Source organism: Panicum virgatum, chromosome 9K, assembly GCF_016808335.1.
Source record: "Panicum virgatum strain AP13 chromosome 9K, P.virgatum_v5, whole genome shotgun sequence".
Taxonomy (NCBI): Eukaryota; Viridiplantae; Streptophyta; class Magnoliopsida; order Poales; family Poaceae; genus Panicum; species Panicum virgatum.
The window spans coordinates 59249427-59270878 of record NC_053144.1 but is presented as its reverse complement, the minus strand read 5'-3'; the positions used below and the strand labels follow the sequence as shown (position 1 = coordinate 59270878).

The window sequence follows — 21452 nt, the reverse complement described above, 5'->3', positions numbered from 1 at the left end:
TGTTGTAGCTAATTTTATATTTAAACTCCTCCTCAACAGCACAAATGATTGACTTAGGTTCATAACTAGGATTGTCCACGATCAAAGGGTACATGTAGTTAGCTATGAAACCTGCACTGAGGTTGCGGTGCTGTGGTTCTAATTGCTCAAGCAGGCATGTGTGCTCCACAATTTTTTTAACCTCCCAGAAATCCTGCCACTTGCCCATAGAAGCATACACCCTGAAAGGACATTCGCTTCTCACACAACGCACGTCATATGTTCTCGGACTGCTCTTGAGAACTTTGAACTGTCTTTGCAAAGAGAGAGTCGACCAACGTTTTATAGCTTCCTTCATGTTGTCACTGTTAGCATACATCGAACCGATGCATACCTCATTTTGCCTGTACTCCCAAGACACCGCTTCACCTTCATTTACACTTAATTTTGAAAATTCATAACCGGACCAATTGTGTGGGACATGATAATCTTTGTCGTCATCATCATCATCATCCGAGGAGTCATCATTCATTGCATTGTGCTGTTCTTCACTCTCCCTCTGAAACTCTTCAACTATCTCTGGAATGTTTTCCCCTTCATCAGCCTGACCAGTTGCTTGACGAGGTTCGTGTGCAGCATGTGTATCATCTTCTAAAATCTCAAGTTCACCATCTTCTTCATGAGATTCATGCATCGTCTCAGTTTCTTCGGAAACTATATCTCCCTGGCCTTCATGATCCCCGCCCGCTTGAGTTCTAAAACTAATCTTCTCGAATGCTTGAACAAACAACACAAGCGGTAAGCCACGGCTACTACTTATATTGACATAGTTCCTCCAGTTTTGCGTCCCTTCAAGCGGCAATAGCTCCCAAAATACTGGTTCCCTTCGACTAACCACTGTCATGACAGAGATCTCATGTTCATCTCGACTAAGGCCGAAAGCTTAAATAGCCAATTGGATATTGAAATCCAAGTCCTCTCTCTAGCTCGGGGTATTTTTTTTGTGATCGAGCTAAACTCTGACAAATCTACCCCTTCAGGACCATATCTAACTTCTCCAGACCCATAGAACACTTGAAAATACAAATCATCTGACATGCCTGTCAATATTTACGACAATAATTACTCATCCTTAGAATTTAATCAACGCTAAAAAATAATTCTGCTATTCTTGCATATATCTTAATTATTTCTTTACAATTTTTAGTACTGACAACAATTTCTATTTTTCTGTAATATAATATTAATTAATATTATTTTTTATGCGACAAATATGTCTGTTTGAATTCATTAATATTTTCAATTATAATCGTATGTAAACTAATATTTTTAATTACATGTTCTACGATTTTATATCGTAATAATTCCTACATATAAACTAATATTTCTACATATAAAAAAATAATTTCTACACATCAAACTATACTCAAATAATTACACGCTAAAAACTATTTCTACACATAAAACTATATTCAAAAACACTAATATTACTAATTCTAATCTAAAAACTATTATTAATAAAATTAAAATTGTACCTGGAGCGGGCGGCGGCGTCGCGGGCGGAGCGCTGCGGGCGCCGGCGCGCGTGCGGGAGCCGCGCGGGGGCGGGCGGGCGGCGGCGCGGCTGGAGCGCTGCGGCGGCGCGGGCGGGTGGCGTGGCGGGCGGAGCGGGCGGGCGGAGGGCGCGGGCGGCGGCGCTGGGGGAGCGGGGCGCGCGTGGTTTATGAGGGACGGACCTTACCGCCGGTTCAACCGGCGGTAGGTGCTTACCGCCGGATGATCCGGCGGTAGGTTCCACCTACCGCCGGTTGAACCGGCGGTAAGGCTCGGCCCACCACGGCCCAGCGCGGATCCACCCTACCGCCGGTTCATCCGGCGGTAACAACCTTCCGCCGGATGAACCGGCGGCTGGGTGACATTTTTGAAAAAAAAACAAGACATATATTTTTGATAAATCGAAAAAAAATAAAAATAAAATAAAATAAATTCTAAGGGAACCAGATGAATTTTGGGCCGTTGATGGGCTATTTGCCTATTTCTTGAGTTTGGGCCATACTATCAATTTTTCTTTCCCTGATTCAGGGTAATTCAGGTCCGGGATTCCTATATATTTTTCAGAACATTATTCTTCCGTGTCTTCCCGTATTTGATTCGTGAAACAAATATTATTCATTGGATCCTCATCCCTCCCTCCCTCAACTCTAACACTGCTACCCGCTCCGTCCTTCCTCCCGCGTGCTTCGCAAAAGAAATCTTATCCATTAGATCCTCATCCTCCCTTCCTCAACCCTAACATTCATACCCGCCCTCTCCTTCTTCCTCCCCACATGCGCCGCCATCGCCATCCATGAGAGGCCGGCTGCCGCAGCCCTGCCCTAGCTTGCAGCATGCGCGCCACCGCCGCCGCGCCTCCGCCCCAGCTTCCCGTCGTCGGGCGCCTACTATTTTGAAATGTTGTATTTTTTTCTAAAAATGTTGAATATAACTTGGGCCTAATGGACTTCATAGATGCATAGTTTATACATCTTTCAGAAGTTATATAGCATACCCCGCAGGGAGTCCACCACCGGTCGGTAGATCCTATATATCTTTTCGGATGTTTTTTTATTATCCATATTCTAATATTTGAGATTCGTGCAATTAATTTTCTCCGTCGGATCCTCATCTACCCCTTCACAAACCCTAACCCCTGCTGCCCCCGTGCGCCTCCTTCTTCCTTCCCCATCCGCCGCCGTCATGCTGCGGCTGGCACCCGCCACTGCGAGCGTCCTGCGCGGCCGTCGCGCCGCCCCGCGCCTGCCCCGGCCCTATGCCGCCGTTGCGCCGCGCGCGCCCGCCCTAGCCCCGCGCCGCGGTCCGTCGTGGCCGCCACTCTACTGCACTGGCTGGCCCGCCGGGGCTCCGCCGCTGCCGGCCAACGCTCTCCCGGCGCAGGCCCGCCGGAGCTCCGGTGCCGCCGGCGCTGGAGAAGAAGGTAGGGGAAATGTTGAATTTCAACTTTTTCATAATATGATTTCAACATTTTTAAAATATTGGTTCGACATTTTTTTAATAAAATGTTGAATGCATCATTAATTGGGCTTTAGTTGACTTTAAAGATGAGTTCCTTAAACATCTTCCACAAGATGTATAGGAGCCCCCGATTAGGTCTATGACCGTCCAAAGCGCAGGGGGTCAAGTTATACATCACCAAAGGTGATGAAATCGGTGATGGAAACCGCTTCCATTGACTGAAGACTAAGGCCCATGCACTTCAAAAAAAAGACTGAGGCCCATGAAAATTTGCCCACTAATGGCCTTCTCCTTTTCTTCACCCCGCGCTGCCACCGTCTGAAACGCGGCCGACCCCTGTCCCCTCCCTAGCAACACTCCACCATTCTCTCGCCCTCCCCCACCCTTGTGCCGCTGCCTTCTTCCTTGTCTCCGGGCGGTTCCTGCCGCTGACTCTTCCGCCACCAAGGTTCACCACTGTCCGCACCACTAGCTCCACTACCGGCAAAGCTTGCCACAGTCCCCCGCCACCTCCCCTGCCCACCGGATGTCCTTCGCCGGCAAATGTTAGGAGTCGTTCGGGATACTGACAGTCAAACCATCGCACAAGACCCAATAACTATTTTTTTTGCTGTGGAACAAATTTTTTTTGTTCCCGAACAAATTTTTTGTATTACTAGAATAATTAAAAATTATTTCAAAATACAATAAATTTATTCTAAAACAAATTTGACTATGAGCCAACTTGTTGGACCAATTTAGGTCTAAAAATATAAAATCTGGAGTGGGTGATAAGTCTGCTGGGGTCACCCGTGTGACCCCAGCAGCCCCCTCCTTCGCCACCTCGCCCACAACCTGTTGCTGCTGGCAGTTCGCCGCCGCCCAAGCGTCCTCTCTCTACAGCCGGAGAACATCACCGGTGACAACCCCAACCCTAAACCCCGAACCCTAACCCCGAAACTCCCAACCCTAACCGCGGCAAGGATGCGGGCCATCACTGCGAGCTTGAGGAAGAAGATGAAGCTTGTTGGCCGTTTGGGCCGAATTCAGTTCGCTTCAGACAATGGATCTCGCGTTTGTAACGCGCGTTGTGTTGCTCGCTTTGCTAAATTGGGGTCTTTATGCAAACTTTCTTTGTGGTCTCTGAATCAAAGATTCAGAGCTGGCACTTGATGCAAGCACGCAACATTGGGGTTCGGTCGCGGTCAGGCTAGCGAATGTTGTACGTACACTAAATGCTTTGACCAAAGTAATTTAGACACCCACCTCGGCGGCGCGGATTTCGACAACGAGATGGTCAAGCACTTCCTGCGGGAGTTCATCAGGAAGCACAAGAAGATGAACGTCCGGAGCAACCCAAGGGCGCTCCGGCGGCTCAGGGCGGCCTGCGAGCGGGCGAAGCTGCTGCTGTCGTCCACGAGCCAGACCAGCATCGACATCGAGTCGTTCCACGACGGCAATCGACCTGTACGCGACCACGACGCGCGGCCGCTTCGAGGAGCTCAACAAGGACCTCTTCGGCAGGTGCGTGGAGGCCGTGGAGAAGTGCCTCCGCGACGCCGCGGTGGACAGGAGCAGCGTCGACGATGTCGTCCTCGTGGGCGGCTCCACCCGCATCCCCAAGGTGCAGAGCATGGTCCGGGACCTGTTCGGCGGCAAGGAGCTCTGCCGGGGCATCAACCCCGACGAGGCCGTGGCGCACGGGGCCGCGATCAAGGCCGCCGTCCTCCGCGGCGACGGCGGCGGTCGCCAGAAGATGCGGGAGCTGATGCTCGTCGACGTCACGCCGCTCTCGCTCGGGGTGGAAACGACGGGAGGCGCCATGACGGTGCTGATCCCGAGAAACACCACCGTCCCGGCGAAGAAGGAGCGGCTCTTCTCCACGTGCGCCGACAACCAGGGCAGCGTGCTCGTGAGGGTGTACGAGGGTGAGCAGGCGAGCACCAGGGACAACTACCTGCTCGGCAGGTTCGAGCTCTCCGGCATCGCCCCGGCGCCCAGGGCGGCGCCCTGGATCGTGGTGACCTTTGACGTCGACGAGAACGGCGTGCTGAACGTGTCCGCGGAGGACAAGAGGACCGGGCGGAAGAAGGAGATCACCATCTCCAGCGACAGGGGGCTGCTGAGCAAGGAGGAGATCGAGCGCATGGTGCTGGAGGCGGAGGGGTACAAGGCGGAAATGGAGGAAGCTGGGGCCAAACGCCAAAGAGCGGCCTAGGGAAGCAAATCCTACCATCGCAACCTGCAGGGTGTTTGCAATGGAGGATGGCTAGGAGCGGTAATGGCTCATGGCTCTAGTGACCTCTTTACAGCCCAACAAGGCTTTTAAATTTTTAGCTCAAAATTATATAAGATTAGAGCCCGGCCCTTAAATTTTCTAGTTCAGAATATTGAGCCATTTACCACCCCTAAGTATGGCACAGTGGTGGTTTTGTCATTAAGCAGTGGATGCTTGGATTTGCGTATGCTTGGCCGTAGCCTATGCCGTGTTTTTTTTTGTTTCAGGGATCATGGTTTAATTTTATTCAGGAATTATTATCCTTTTATATATCCCTTGGATTTCCGCTCATTCGCAAAACTATTTTCAAGTTGGGAATTGTTCGTATGTACAATGCTGTCTTTTCGTGGTCAGGTGATTGCTACTCCTCCATTTCAAATTATAATTTATTTGACTTTTTAACTCCAAGTTTGACCACCCATTTTATTTAAAAAAATTGTAAAAACATAACTAAATTGAAGTCATTTTTGAAGAAATTCAGTAATAAAGCAAATCACAATAAAAAGAAGTGATATTTTGTATAATTTTTTGGATAAGACGAGTAGTAAAACTTGAGGTTAAAAAAATCAAACGGATTATAATTTGGAACGGAGAGAGTACATCGCACACAAGGGAAATGCTCGTTTTACCCGCAAAAGAAAAAAAAGGGGAAATGCTCGTTTTCACGGCATCGTTGAACTATCAACATGCAGTCCAGAATCACGTTGAACCCATACTGAAGCAAGCTGCTCGAGCTCGAGTGCCTGTGGAGGTTAACCTGAAAATAATAAACCGATGAAAAAGATTTGTGCGCAGGCCGGTGGGCTGCTAAGACGCTCTGATTATCTAGGCCCAATTAACTGACGTTCACAGCAGTGGGCGTGCGACTCGGTCATGTTGTCGGATACTTCCAGCCAAGTCCAAAATTCCATGACTGAAGTCCTGATGGTATGCTTAGCTAACAACAAGCAAGAACAACGTGTAGGTCTTCCTCATCAGCGGCCACGATCGCCGCCTCATCCGTGTCCCAAGCCACTTCGCACCACGCGGTCCACGCTCGACCATATTTCGGCTCTGATTGTTTTCTATTATAAACGGCTTATCGGTAAAAATAAACGATAATTTCACCAAACATCTCGCTTATTTTTATTTTTGTGGTCAGTGACAGAGGACGGATTGAAAGTTAGTGTAAAGAACATGACTCCAATTAGACCATTATTTGTGATTTTGGTGACTAAATGACAACATAATCAATGTGACTAATGAGTTTGTGAGATCACACTTGTAGGAGTTTTTAGGTTCCATGGATATAATTCAAAACGTCTAATTCATTGTTAAAACGCAATGTTCAATCTATCATCGAGACGCGAAGTCCAATTCACCATCAAGATAACAAGCCCAAACCGTTGTCGAGGTGCCAAAATATAGTGAAAATCCAGAGACAGAAGATATTTGAAGTATCCAATTGATCGCCGCGACAAATTGGACAAGAGGACGCAGAGTCAGCTGCACCGGTTAAACCGATGGCTCCACCATCGGTGCATCCGATGGTTGCCGGATACACCGACGCTCCTGCATCGGTGCATTTGGTAGTGCAAGCTGAGCCAAGTGAGGAAAACTCAGTAGCACCGGTTTAACCGATGGGTCAGGAACAATCGATGTACTATTGTCCAGAGACGATGTCAAGCGCGCAGCAGCCAAACCTTCAGCACCGGAAAGAACCGATGGCCACCGGAGCAATGCATCGATGCAATGACGTCAACAAAAAATTATCAAGTGCAACGGCTACAAGAAGATCCTGTACCACCGAAAGAACCGATGGTCCCAAAAAGTTGCTGCAGCCGTGTCAGAAAAGCCAATAGCTATATTAGAGCGCAGTGTGACCGGAAGAACCGATGCTCTAGCACCGGAAGTTCCAATGCCTACGCAGAAAAATGCCCAACGTCTCAAAACGACTAGTTCAAGTTGGAGGGCTATATATATATATATATATATATATATATATATATGTATATATATATGTATGTATATATATATATGTATGTATATATATGTATATATATATATATATATATATGTATATATATATATGTGTGTGTGTTCCCCCGGCTATTTGAAATTTGTTGGAGTTCCAAGACATCACACACACACCCAAGAACACCTCCAAGCCATCCAAGAGCTTAGTGATCAAATCTTTAGTCCTTAGCACACTTTGAGAGTGTTAGTGCTAGGTTAGCTCCTAAGTGAGTGAGAGAGCAAGATGTTGCTGCCTTGTGCTTTGGTTCTAGAGTGAACCACACTTATATTTCGGTGCGCTGGCCTCCTTGGAGCATTGGTGGCTCGCCGGCACGTCAACGACCCTCTAGTTTGGTGTGGAGTGGCGTCGACAACATTGTGCGGGGGACGGAAACCCCTCCTTCGTGGGCAAGCTCCCTTAGTGGAAAGCGGGATCAATGTGACCGTGATTGTGTTCACAGAAGAGACTTGATTGCCGGGAAGCAATACTCTTCGTGAGTGCTTCAACAACGTGGATGTAGGGGCGCCTTTGTGGCAATCCGAACCACGGGATAAATCCTCGTGTCGAGAGTTTGCTTCCTCTCATCCCTCCTTTTTAAGCTTCCGCATTTCATATTGCAACTTGTGTGTCTTTACTTTCTTAGAGTAGTATCTTGCTAGGATTGACTATAGGTTGCTAAACTCTTTTGGGATGAGAGTTTCACACTAGAAGAACCTTAGTAGCACATTTAGATAGTATGTTTTAGATTAAGTTTTTGTGCAAACTAATTGGAGCCATAGGTTAAGGTTTTAAGTGCCTAATTCACCTCCTCCTCCTTTTAGGCTAGAGCACCTGATCACTTTCAGTTAGGTATGGCAGAACTGGACTGACGAAGCAAAAGGCTACAGTATAGCACTGGTGTTGATGTTAAGCAGGCTTAAATGCATTTCAAAACAACTCAATCCAAAATTGAGCATGCATTCCCAACAAAACTTGATGTATGACGCTGCCCTGCTCTGTCCTACTGAGACCTCCGCCACTGTCTGTGGTAATCTACTTCAGCAGGACCGTGCTGGCAAAATCCAAGGTCCTATGCCAAATTATGAGATGGGGCCTTTCAATTTAGAAAAAAAATAGAACAACAATGATATAAGCTCTAGAATGTATTATCTTATTTGTTCATCTTGATACATAATCTCTCCTTGAACAACATAATTCTTTTAGTATTCTTTGAAATAAAAATCTTCAATGATATGCTTGTAGTCAATCTTCGCTAGCATTTCACTCTCAAGTACTATTGTGGCAAATTAGTAAGTTATTAAGTCTTTCTGGTGTTATTCTAGAATGCAAGTGGACTCCAACAACTTGGATTTGAAAAGATAGCTAGTATAATAGATGGAAACATATCAGGTGCAAACCAACATCTCCGTGCAAAACTACGTAAATTTCAATCTGGACCATCGGATCAACATCTAGGGGGAGCAGGGGGAGTGGGAGGGGGATTTATAAAAGTGTGATTACCCAATACAAGGGCGGACGGTTAATTATAAAATTACCCAACCCCCCTCACCCATTAGATGTTGATCTGGTGGCCTAAATTGGAGTTTGCACGTAGAGATTGATTTGCACCTGATATGTTTTCATAATGGATTAATAGTTCTAGTTCATATGAACTGAAAGTAGAAGGGAATTGAATAATTGAAGAACTGAATTGAATAATTAAAAAACAAAAAGAAACCTACGACTGTAACCTGTCGAGATCGACTGCAAGGCAATTGACCCGATGTGCGCAGGCATGGCACTTGCAGCCGTGCAGGTGTGGAGCGCTGCTAGCCGGTTGGCCATGCAGCGCGCCCAACCCAACGTGATGTTCAAAGAGACGAAAAAGGAGGGCTCGACGGCCTCGATGAGATGCTGATCAGGAATTGAGATGACGGGGCTCTCCTGAGACAAAGACGAATCTACGCCGTGTGAGGGTTTTTTTAGGGACCAGGATAAGGCGCGATGGGTCGTACTATATGTGACCGCGCGATCTTATTCCGTGCTCCCACGTCTAACTAGAGCATACGGAAGCACACTTCCCCTCTCCTCTGCTAACGAGTGCCCACGCATGGTTGGCCTCGGTTGGTCTCCTCTGCTGACGAGTGCCCATAGCTTTCGGCTGACATCATCGCTGATGCCACCATTACGAAATAGACATATTATCTTCAAATGAGCATAACTCTCTCATCACACATTATATTTTAAATCTGTTTGCACCATTGTATTCTTTTCAAAGAGATCTACAAAACTAGATCCATATTTGGTATATTTTAAAGCTATTTTATACAACTATCAATTTATGTTGAATATGTAATCACAACATATATACAACCTGTGTAACAATTTATATTATATTTTACAAATTTGTATATTTCTCTTATCAAGGATCCGTTTTCAAATTTTATTTGCACCACTGTATCTTTTTACAACAATACCTACAATATAAGATCTATTTTGATATGTTTTGAAATCATTTATATAGAATTATCTACTTATGTTGACTGTAAAATGACAATTTATATACAAATCTATAGTGCAATATATTTACATGGACAGGTAGCAACATATTTTGTACAATGCAATAGTTTATATTTATTAGCATCTTAAATTAAATAGATATTTTGTATCAACTTATTAGTATTGACTTATATAGCGAAAGTGTTACAACTTCTATTGCTTAACACTCATGAAAATATAGTAACAACTTATGTAGAGATAATGTATCAATTTACATAAAAGATGAATCATATAGAAAATTGTTACTTACAACTTGCCAGTGTGAATACACAAGCTGGTATCATAAATATATGTACTTTGGTAAAATTATTAGTAAGAAGAGATGTAGGTTGATAGTCAGAGCGTACATAAATTGATAGTGAACAATCTATACAATTTGATATCATAATGAATGTAGATTGATAGCACAATATCTAAAAAAGTTGTGTCTAGTATATTGAACCATATAAGTTATCAAATATAACCATACAAGTTGACATAATATGTAACGTCCCGCCTCTCCGAGGCCGGGCCCGCTTACATCTGGCTGCTTTCTAGGACATAGACTGTCCTCACAGACCGACACCAGTCTTTTCTGCACACTTTGTCCTCACTCGTGCGCACCCGGAAAGAATTTCCCGGTCGGTCACCCATCCCCAAATTTCTCCGGGCCAAGCACGCTTAACCTCGGAGTTCTTTGGAGACCGGCTTCCGGAAAAGAAATTGCAACTTGTTGATATGAGTATCCTATTAATTCTATTAAGCCCTGGGCCGGGGTGTCACATAATAATTGACCATAAGTTGCTACGAAAAAATCTTGAATACAAAAGTTTGCAACGTGAAAAAAACATAGCTGGTTTATGTTCAAACAACATATGTCGCCCGCTTAGTAGCAACTTATGTTCTAGAAATATTATACGAGGTTTATGCAATATATGTTCGGCATTAACTTAGGTGGAGACTTTTGAATTAATTATGTAGAGAAGATGTGTGAACTTTTGTTATATATCTGGTATCAAATTTATGTACAAGATCTTGTAGCAACTTATATGTAGACACAATATATCAACTATGTTGTATATCTAGGGATCAAACATAACTAGAGATTTGTACTAACAAATATCAAATATAAGTTACTACTTCTATATGTATAAGTTGCATTGTGGGGTCATGTATAAGATCATCGACACCAACCGAATCAAGGTATAATTTGCACAGAAAAAAAGAGAGATAAGTGGCATAGAATGATCAGTACTTAAAAGGAGAAATACTAAATAAGTATAAAACAATGGTCATTGCACGAGTAATGTAGAGAAAAATGTTACAACTTCTATTTGTCACCACTTATAAAATTATAATGTAACAAATTATATAGAGACAATGTATCAACTTATGAAGTAAATATTGGCAAGTTATCTACAGTAACATAGTTTAACTCTTCCCATCCCTGACATTGCTCTCGTCTTCCTCCTCAGAGAGGGGGCAGATTCGGCATTTTAAGTTCTCGCTTTCTTGGCATACTGTAACAAAAAAACTAGTAAACATACCAGAAATAGGTTATAGAAAAAAAAGATATGCATGTTTTGGTAAAACAAAAGGGTGACATATTTGACATAAGTTGACACATGACGTATAAAATTTGATACCTTAGACAAGTTAAATTAAGATTATAAAAATGATTAAGTTGATACAGGTGTGCCGTAACTTCGAGATCTCAATTCCAGTCTAAAAAAGCACAGAACCTAGGTGTACCATAACTACAAGTAGATAAAAGAATAACTTGATACCTCATATAACTCAACTTGAGATTAAGAAATTGCATAAGTTGATACAGGCGTACAATAATTATATGTGAACAAAATATAACTTGATACCTCATACAACTAACTTGATATTACGAGTTTCGTAAGTTGATACAGATGTACCATAAAACTTCGATATGTCTCATTTGTTGTCTAAAAAGGCACGCAAAAAAAACTTAGTCCTCATTGTTTCAAAGCTATTTTGAAAAACCTTGTCATGTAATTATTGGTCCTCTCTAGCAGCATTCCTATGAGAAAAATTCCAATGAAGGCAAGAACAAAAAATTTGGTTTGCTGACAAATCCACTGCTACCAAATGTAATCCTTAAAAAAGAAATTTGGTTTGCTGACAAAAACAAAAAATTGCCAAACAAAAACTGAATATGTGCATAGACTCTAATGTCATCAGCCCAATAAAAAAATGGTTCCAGTGGCATCTGAAAACAAAATAGGGCTAATCTGATTACTACCAGCCTGCTACATAAAGTCTAGAGAACGTGAGTACTGAGCAGGGAATCCATGGATGAGCCGCGTGGCTTCCGATCAGCACAAAATGTTGGGGATCCATGAAGCAAACATGTCGAATCTTCCATCGAGGTTTACTGACCGCTAGCCAATATCTATGTTGACACTTTATATTGTAATTTGATAGTGACCTTGATCTAATGTTTTGACAGAGTTTACGCAAAAAAGGTGCATCTATAGCTCTGACACTATTTACATGAAAAAAGTTCACACAACTTGTCACACTGGTCCAGCTTCGCACCGGCACCGCCCCCCTCAGCTTCTCCTCCCCCTCCCCCAGTGCAGCATCTAGACGGTGATTCATGGCAGTGAGGACGTCAGTGGAGGCGATGACCGCCGAGAAGCTGGGCCACCTCTCCGAGCTCGGTGTCCGTTAATGCCCCAAGTAAGCTGCTGCCCACCCGAACACGCCCCTTGGCATCTCGATCTCTGATCCCCGTTCCCCGCTCTACACTGTGCCTGCGCCCCTTGCTGATGGTTTGCTTGTGAATGGACGAATGGATTTTGAGAAGAGCAAGTTCACGTGGACCTACTCAGCCAAGGAGACATACTAACTGATACAGGGGAAGGGGAAGGTGTACTTGGAGGGCCACGGGAGATGAGTTTGCGGAGATCGCCGCGAGGGACCTGGTCATCTTCCCCAAGGTATGAGCTGCACATGGAACGCGCCGATGCCGTCGACAAGCACTGCAACTGCGAGTACCGCATGAGCGCACCCCCTCCTCGCGCCCTTCGCCGCACAGATCCCCATCGCGCACCGCGCTGCCAGAGCTGAAACAACACAGCACCATGGTGAGGGGTGGCGGTAACTGTAGGGGGGACGAGGACTCACATTGAACCACGGAGGATCGCGGGGAGCCACCCCGCTGGTCGCCGCACACGCTTCTCGCCGCTACCCGCTCCATTGCTCTTCCGGCGAGCGAAAATTGCCTCCCCAATTCGCCTCTGCCGCATTGCCGTAGGAGGCCGAAGGTTATGCTACAAATGGGAAAAACTGAGGAGGTACATGGACGGTTTGTAGTCGCGCAGGCCAGTGGCTACCTGGGCCCATGTTGGCCTGCTGGGCCGCAGGGGTCGCGCACTCCGTCGCGCCAGCGATGGGTCGTCTAGTAGACTTTACGGTTTTTTAGACTTTGCCTTGTGAAATCGCGATAGGCCACTAAAGATATAATTTGGACCAAGGTTTGTTGGGTCCGGTGGACTGCAGCGTAAGAATTATGGGGCCCGTGCAGGCACACGGGCTGCACGCCCACGTGCTGAAGCGCCCTGACCCAAAGATCAAGGCTAAACCATGTATTAATTACCGAATAAAGTCTCCGGCATAATACATGTTACATCAAGTGGAGTCCAGAGTCATACAGAGCTTTATTCAACATATACACGAGGGATAAAGCGACAACACAGAGCTACACAAAACAACCATAGGATAATAACTAGCATAGCGACATGCAGGACTAGCTCTTCATCCATCACGGCTCCACTCGATCAGCTTGGGTGCGGACACGATCTACTTGTAGTCTTCTGGCACAAAGTCAGGATCCTCTGGAGAAAAATCAACAAGGGTTGAGTACAAAAGTACTCAGCAAGTTCCACCTCACCCTACGGGAGGGGAATGACATGCACGACGCACATTAAGCACAATGCATTAGCAATGCAACTAATGGTATGCAACCCTTCCCGACACAACCCACAGTAGGTAGCTCACTAGTTGTCAGGACCACACCGTAGTCTGTCCATACCATGGACACGGACCATTCGAAAGGATTATACACTCTGCAGAGGTCATACACTGTATCCACACGCTCGACTGCCCGAACGGACAACCGACATAGCCGACACCCAGCCGTGGTCACTCCCCAGCTCGGCCGCACAAACCCTCGGGCCCTGACCCCAATGGTCTATACCCGTAAACCATCCCTGCCACCGTCAGGCTAACCAGTGGGATTAGGCTAAGTCCGGCCCATACCGGAACCTGTGGTCGTACTAAAGTAAGCTAGGTGAGATGTCAAAACAACTCGGTCCTTATGGTTCACCAGGGCAGCAACCATCCTTCAACATGTCAACTCGAGCCTACCACCACAGTAGCACTCATCTGCCAGTCTACCACCACGGTAGCGCCGGCTCCAGCATACCCAGCCGCCCTAGCCTCAGCCAAAACCCTTCATATCCTAGTCTCAACTCTGGATATGCATGTATGAGCACACTCAATCACTCAAGTACCGGTATATGTAATCGATCCTAAACCAGGGCTACAACTAGACGTCCTCACATGGATGCAACCGCTCACGTAGGGGTCGATGAAACTTGCATTTGCTTACGTACGCGTCGGCGGCGGCGGCTTCCTGCTCGCAGTACAGGTCTTCCGGCTCCGGCTCGCGGTACTGGCCTTCGTACTCCTTGGCAGGCTTCTCCTCGGTCACTCCGTGATCTACGGGCGAAAACGGTGCAACCGGCAAACAAACACAAGCAAGCTATAAAATAAGCTCAAATGGAGATGAAAATAGGAGGAATAGATAGTATATGATTTGAGGAGAGTTTAGGAAAAAGAGTTACGTGAAAAGGAGTTGATATGAAGGAGATATTGAGTTTACAATATTGGTTGGTATTTAATTCCGATAATAGAATGATTTGGATTAAGTGCTCATGACCTGGTGGGTGTTTTGGGCCTTTTATTAGTGTTGTGGAGTTAATGGTCGGGGAGCTGCCTGTCATCTCACCTTGGCGCGGAACAGCTCGAGGAAGAGAGTCAGCTGTTGGGGCTTCGTCTCGTGAGTGAGCTGGGCTCGTGAGGAGTGGTTCAGCTAGCGGAGCGAAGCGGCTCGGTGTGCTTGGGCTGGTGACGGGGCTCGTCACGGCCTCGCTCCTTTTATAGGCGAGGCGAGCAGCAGCGGCGTCGCGCAGGGACGGGCGACAGCGTGGGCTGCGGCAACTCGTCGTCAACGCGAACAGTGGCAGCGTTGAAGGCGCGAGCGTCGAGGCGGCAAAGCCGGCGAGGACGCTGTAGCGGTGTGGGCGAGGTGGGGATGCGGAGGTGGGCGGCACAGCGTGGTGCCGACGGCAGTGCGCGGTCCCGTCGTGGGGCCAGCGTGTCGCGCGTGCGCGAGCGAGAGCGAGCGGGTGAGGACGGCAGAGGGGGCCGGGCTGCTGTGTGGGCGCGGGTGAGGTGGTTCGCGCGGCGGAAAAATCTCGGCCGGCACTGTGCGTGGCGACCCCGATTTATGGCGAGGTGGGTGCTACCATGACGGGTCATTTCAAGGTCAATGGTGTGGGTACTCTGTGGCTTTCAGGGAATGATGAAGTTATGGCGAAGGTGGTAGGCGCTGTCATGATTGTCTGGGAATTATGGCGTGGTACGGTGACTCGAGAGGCTTCTATGGAGACGAGATGATTTTTGTCGTAGGTGCAAACATGCGTATGCTGGTTACTGGAGGGAACGAATGTACTAACGCAAGGCAAGAGTATAAAATAGTTTGTCTAGTAATTATGTAATACCTCATATAACATTAGTATTATTTTACGTTACTAGTTTAATTGCAACATAAGTTTTATTTTAGTGATTGTTGGAAATTGAGGTGGCTCTACTAAGTTGAGGATCTACACCAACTCACTTCAGAGTCGGTCAGCTTCTAGTTACTTAGTGTACCGGGTCCTTTTGACGGCAGAGCCGCCTTTTGCTTCCGGGAGGCAGAGCCTACCAAAAGATGAAGCTGGCTTCCGGGTGGCAGAGCCAACCTTCGATGAAGCCCAGACCCTTTTGTGATCCCGGGTGACAGAGCCAACCTTCGATGGATCACAACTTATACACTAAGTACTAAGCTTAACCGGAAGACTAACACTTATAAAGGCACTTACCTTATTGGAGCAACAAAGTTATAAAGGAACACTCAACTTGTGGTGGCTAACTTAGCACACTCTATCTATGCTCACTTCTACCATGCCCTTGGATGTGTGTGGGATGGAGTGGAGTAGTATGGCATGGCAAGGGGTGGCACCCTCCTTATATAGGCACCCATACCCTTTTGGATGAGTGACACATGTCACACTCTAGGAAGTTCCCTACAAATATCTATTTCTAGAAAATTCTAAATTTTACCATGACAAGAAAATATCTAAGCTTCATGTCTTCTTATGATTCTTGTGGAGCATTCTAGAACCTTGTCATGGTGAACAAAATTATGCCATGGTTTATCCTTATTTTTATAGAACCTTCTAAAAGTTTGTATTGTATATTTCAACACTCCCCCTCAATAGTGATGAAAACTGGGATGTTACACGTGCACGGCCCTGTGCTTAGATTAGAACTAAGAAAATCTTGGCTTCTTTGGACCGAGCTTAAATTAAAAACTAAGGCCCTGTTTAATTTCCTTCAAAATTTCAAAATTTTACAAGATTACCTGTCACATCGAATATTTTAACGTATGCATGAAGTATTAGATATAGTTAAACAAAATAATTAATTACACAGTTTGTCTATAATTTGTGAGACGAATCTTTTGAGCCTAGTTAACCCATAGGGGGATAATAATTACCAAATACAAACGAAAGTGCTACAGTAGTTTACATCCAAAAGTTTACACATCTAAATAAGGTCTAAGCAAAAACCTACCTCGCCTTCTCAGATTAGACGACGTGGAGCTTCGTGCCGGCTTAATGGCCCGAGGCGGCGGCGTCCGGGTCGTCGGCCATTGGCAATCTCCTCGACAGGCGTCCAGCGGCTCCTGCCGCCTTCCCTCTCCGCCGCGAACGGTGACTGACCTTTCCCATCGGCTAGCACGGCCCTCAACCCCGCAGACGTGGTAAAAGGTAAAAGGCGGCCAAACACGGCCGTGGTAAAAGGTGCTGGTTTGTGTGTTCATGTCACCTGTCACCATCTCGCCTCTCTTCTTCGGTTCTTCCCTCGCCTCCTGACAACTTTTGCCATGCCTGCTTGCAACCCTAAAATGACTCACCATCTGGCATAGGTGACTACAGACCAATCTCATTGTTGAATTGCTCCATGAAGCTGATTACCAAACTGCTAGCAAATAGATTGCAGAGTTTGATCATAAGTCTCATTCACAAAAACCGATATGGCTTCATCAAAACAAGGACTATCCAAGATTGTCTTGCCTGGTCTTTTGAATATCTTCATATGTGTCATCAATCAAAAAAGAGATTATCATTCTAAAGCTAGATTTTAAAAAGGCATTTGACAAAATGGAACATGCAGCCATGTTACAGATAATGAAAGCGCAAGGTTTCAGTAATACCTGATTAAGTTGGATGAAGATCATTTTTGAATCTCGGACATCTTCAATCTTATTAAACAATGTTCCTGGGAAAACTTTTCATTGTCGAAGGGGGTCAGATAGGGTGACCCTCTTTCTCCTCTCCTATTCGTGATGGCCGCAGATTTCTTACCATCACTAGTTAACAAGGCTGTGGAAGGACAATTAAACTTACCAATTCCAGGCACCTCTGATCCATATTTTCCAATCATACAATATGCGGATGACACCTTAATTATCATGGAAGGATGCTTAAGACAATTACAGGTGCTGAAAAATATCCTAGAGATATACTCCACAGCTACTGGTTTAAAGGTAAACTACAAGTCTATGATGGTACCCCTGAACATGAATGACCAAGCTCTAAACATACTATCAGCAAGTTTTAATTGCGCTAAAAGAAGTTTACCTTTTACATATCTTGGTCTGCCACTTGGTATTACTAAACCAAAAGTAGAGGAGTTTTTACCTCTAGTCACCAAATGTGAAAGACGTTTGCAGGCCACCTCAATGTTTTTATCCCAGGCTGGACGGCTACAAATGACAAATGCAGTCTTTACTTCCTTACCAATGTTTCACTTGAGTACTTATCTTTTACCCAAGACAGTGATTGATCAAATAGACAAGTATAGAAAGCATTGTCTTTGGAGAGGGTCTAACATCAATGCAAAAGGACCACCAAAAGCAGCATGGAAAATGGTTTGTTTACCAAAGGAAGAAGGAGGTCTGGGAGTCCTCAACCTCAAAACTCAAAATGAGGCTATGCTGTTAAAAAATCTTCACAAATTCTTTAACAAAGTGGATACTCCTTGGGTGCAGCTGATCTAGGACAAGCACTATGGAAATGGCAGATTGCCCTCACAAATAAAAAAAGGTTCTTTTTGGTGGAGAGATAATCTAAAGCTTTTAGATGTTTTTAAAGGAATGACAGTGGTCAACATTCAAGATGGCTCTACTTGTTTGTTTTGGTTTGACCTTTGGGGTGGGCAGGTGCAAAATCATACTTATCCGGAACTATTCTCGTTTGCAAAAAATAAGCTGCTGTCAGTGCAAAAAGCCCGAGAAGTTGAGCCCTTCCACAGAATGTTTCACTTACCACTTTCGGAGGAAGCTTTTCAACAGATGGAACTTCTTCATCAATTACTTCAAGAACAACATTTTTCAGATAGTACAGATTTATGGCACTATATTTGGGGCTCTCCACTATTTTCTTCCAAGAAGGCCTATTTGCACCTAACTGGACATGCTCAAGTACATGCAGTCTTTTCTTGGCTCTGGAAATCTAGTTGTCAAAATAAATATAAGGTTTTCTTTTGGCTTCTCTTAAGGATCGACTCAGTACCAGGAATATCCTCTGAAGAAAAACAATAGTTCTTGATTCGTATGCTTGTGAGTTATGCAACACTGGTCAAGAAGAAACGTTGGAACATCTCTTCTTTCAATGCCCATTCGCTGTATCATGTTGGAATCTATTACATCTTCAAGTCCCACTTCAAGCAACAGTTTTGGAAATTATGGACAGTCTAGCAGCTCAGCTTCGCACGTCCATTTTTATGAACATCTTAATCCTTCTCTGCTGGACAATCTGGTGCACAAGGAATGGAGTTATCTTTGACAATCAAAGTGCATCTTTGCCTAGCTGCAAAGTTTTTTTTTCAAGAAAGAGATCACACTGCTTTTGCATCGTGTGAAACCCAAACATCAAGTTCGTTTAGAAGAATGGATAAACTCCTTTGGTTAATCTTTTTACTTGGTCTGATTTTCTTTGTAACTTTTTTTTGTCTCTTGAGACAAAACTTTCTGTAAAGACTCTTTTCTAATTTTGATATATATTTAATCAGTAGGGGATCCGCATCCCCTCCTGTTGCTTAAAAAAAATGGAGTCCACATCTCCGGGCGCACGGGCTCACCCGCTCACCTGCTGGCTGCAGAGCTGCACACCTGCGTACTCGTGCTCCCATGGACGACAGACTGGAACTGGCCATGGAAGACTGTTCGGTCCTGTTGCTGTTGCTATCTTCTTCATCAAAACTCCTTGGCCCTGTTTGGTTCCTACTAGGAACCTAGCACACACGTTTTCCGATAGAAGAATTTCGCAGGCATAAAGTATTAAATGAAGTCTATTTATAATTTTTTTTAAAAATGAGTGTAACTTTTCGCGACGAATCTAATGACGATAATTAATCGATGATTGGCTACAGTGATGCTACAGTAACCATTCTCTAATCACGCGGTCAAAGACCTCATTAAATTCTTCAGGGTTCCTAGCGCAAGGGTTCTGAAGTTGATTTTATAAACTGATTTTGTTTGACACTGTAATTAGTGATCAAAATGTTACTATTCCTAACACAAGAACAAACCAAACAGGGTGAGAGTAGTAGATCACTCCCAAAAAACTGTCAAGATGTGCACAATTACATGCACATTTTGACGGTTTTGAAGCCAGATTGTTCTTTGATCCTTGAAATCAAGCCAAGCCCTTCAGCGAAAGCAGGATGGTGATATCAGCGAAACCCCGTACCCTTGCTGGGCAAAAGGAATTCAAATTTCAAATGCAGCCTTGTCCACTCCCGTTTCCCAGAACTTTTGGATTTAGACAATCTTTTATGGCCTAAATTGACTTCTTGCCAAAAGCTGTAAAGTTTGGTCATTATCTTTTAAAATTTAAATCAAACATACAGCTACCAACAGATGGACTAATCTCATATTTCAAAGAACGTCATTTGAAAAAGTAACACAATTGGAAAGGAAATTTGATATGTACTGTTGCAATTCATGCTTGGGTGTGTTTAGATCCCAAAACCCCCCCTCCCCCACAAATCCAAATTTTCTATCACATCAAAATCACATCGAAACATTAAATATAGCAAATAACCCATGCATGGAATACTAAATATAGATAAATAAAAAAACTAATTGCATAGTTTTGATCTACGTTGCGAGACAAATCTTTTGAGTCTAGTTAGGTCATGGTAGGACAATATTTACTACAAACAAACAAAAAGTACTAGTACAGTGTGTTACAGTGTCCGATGTGACTTTTTCTCCTACTTTTTCCAGAAATCTAAACACAGCCCTTGTGATATGCATAAGAAAACCAGACTGACAGGCTCTGCACAGTCTGCACGAAAACAGCAGCACGCCAAAACAAAACCGCACCTCTTCCAGTCTTCCCCGTCTTCTGTCCCAACCACCTAGCACTACAGCACTACCAGGGTCTCCCACATTCTCCGCACGCCGCACACACCTCTCGTAGGGAGATGGCGGCCGCCTCGAAGAGCGACGGTCCGGCGGTCGGCATCGACCTCGGTAGTGCGTGGCCGTGTGGCGCCACGACCGTGGCGAGGTCATCGCCAACGACCAGGGCAATCGCCTCACGCCGTCCTGCGTCGCCTTCACCGACACTGAGAGGCTCGTCGGCGAAGCGGCCGTGAACCAGGCCGCCCTGAATCCCACCAACACGATTTTCGGTGAGTACTACTCGCCGTTCTCACCAATGTAGCCTTTAGTAGCTGTTCATCCCTTTTTTTTTCGGGGTGTGTTTAGATCCCACAAAATTTCCAAAATTTCCAAATTTTTCATCACATCGAAATCACATCAAAACATTAAATATAACAAATGACTCATGCATGGAGTACTAAATGTAGATAAATAAAAAAACTAATTGCATAGTTTTGATGTACGTTGCGAGATGAATATTTTGAGCCTAGTTAGATCATGGTAGGACAATATTTACCACAAACAAACGAAAAGTGCTACAGTGTGCTACAGTGTCCGATGTGACTTTTTCTCCCACCTTTTCAAGTATCTAAACACATCCTCGGTGTTTAGTGGAGTTTTCAGACGTCTGGGAAGCACAAAGATGGGGTTTTTCATGTGTGCCCCAGAACCCAGATCGATGTTCATTCAGTAGTAGCCTAATAGGAAGAACATAGCTTGGTCGCCGGCGGCTCACAGCTCGCCGCAGCGTCCAGGCACTAGCTAGATCGATTGAATCGTCCGCTGTAAACGATGATTTCTCAGTAACTCCGGGGACCCGGCGATGAATGCATTGCCACAACCTTCTCCTCTAGCTGCTTCTAGCTGCCTAGTTCTTT

The 21452-nt window shown here is 45.1% G+C and overlaps 1 pseudogene; it reads left to right on the top strand.

Moving 5' to 3' along the window:
- Positions 1-2715: 2715 nt before the first annotated feature.
- LOC120648188 lies at positions 2716-11383 on the top strand (annotated as a pseudogene).
- Positions 11384-21452: the final 10069 nt, after the last annotated feature.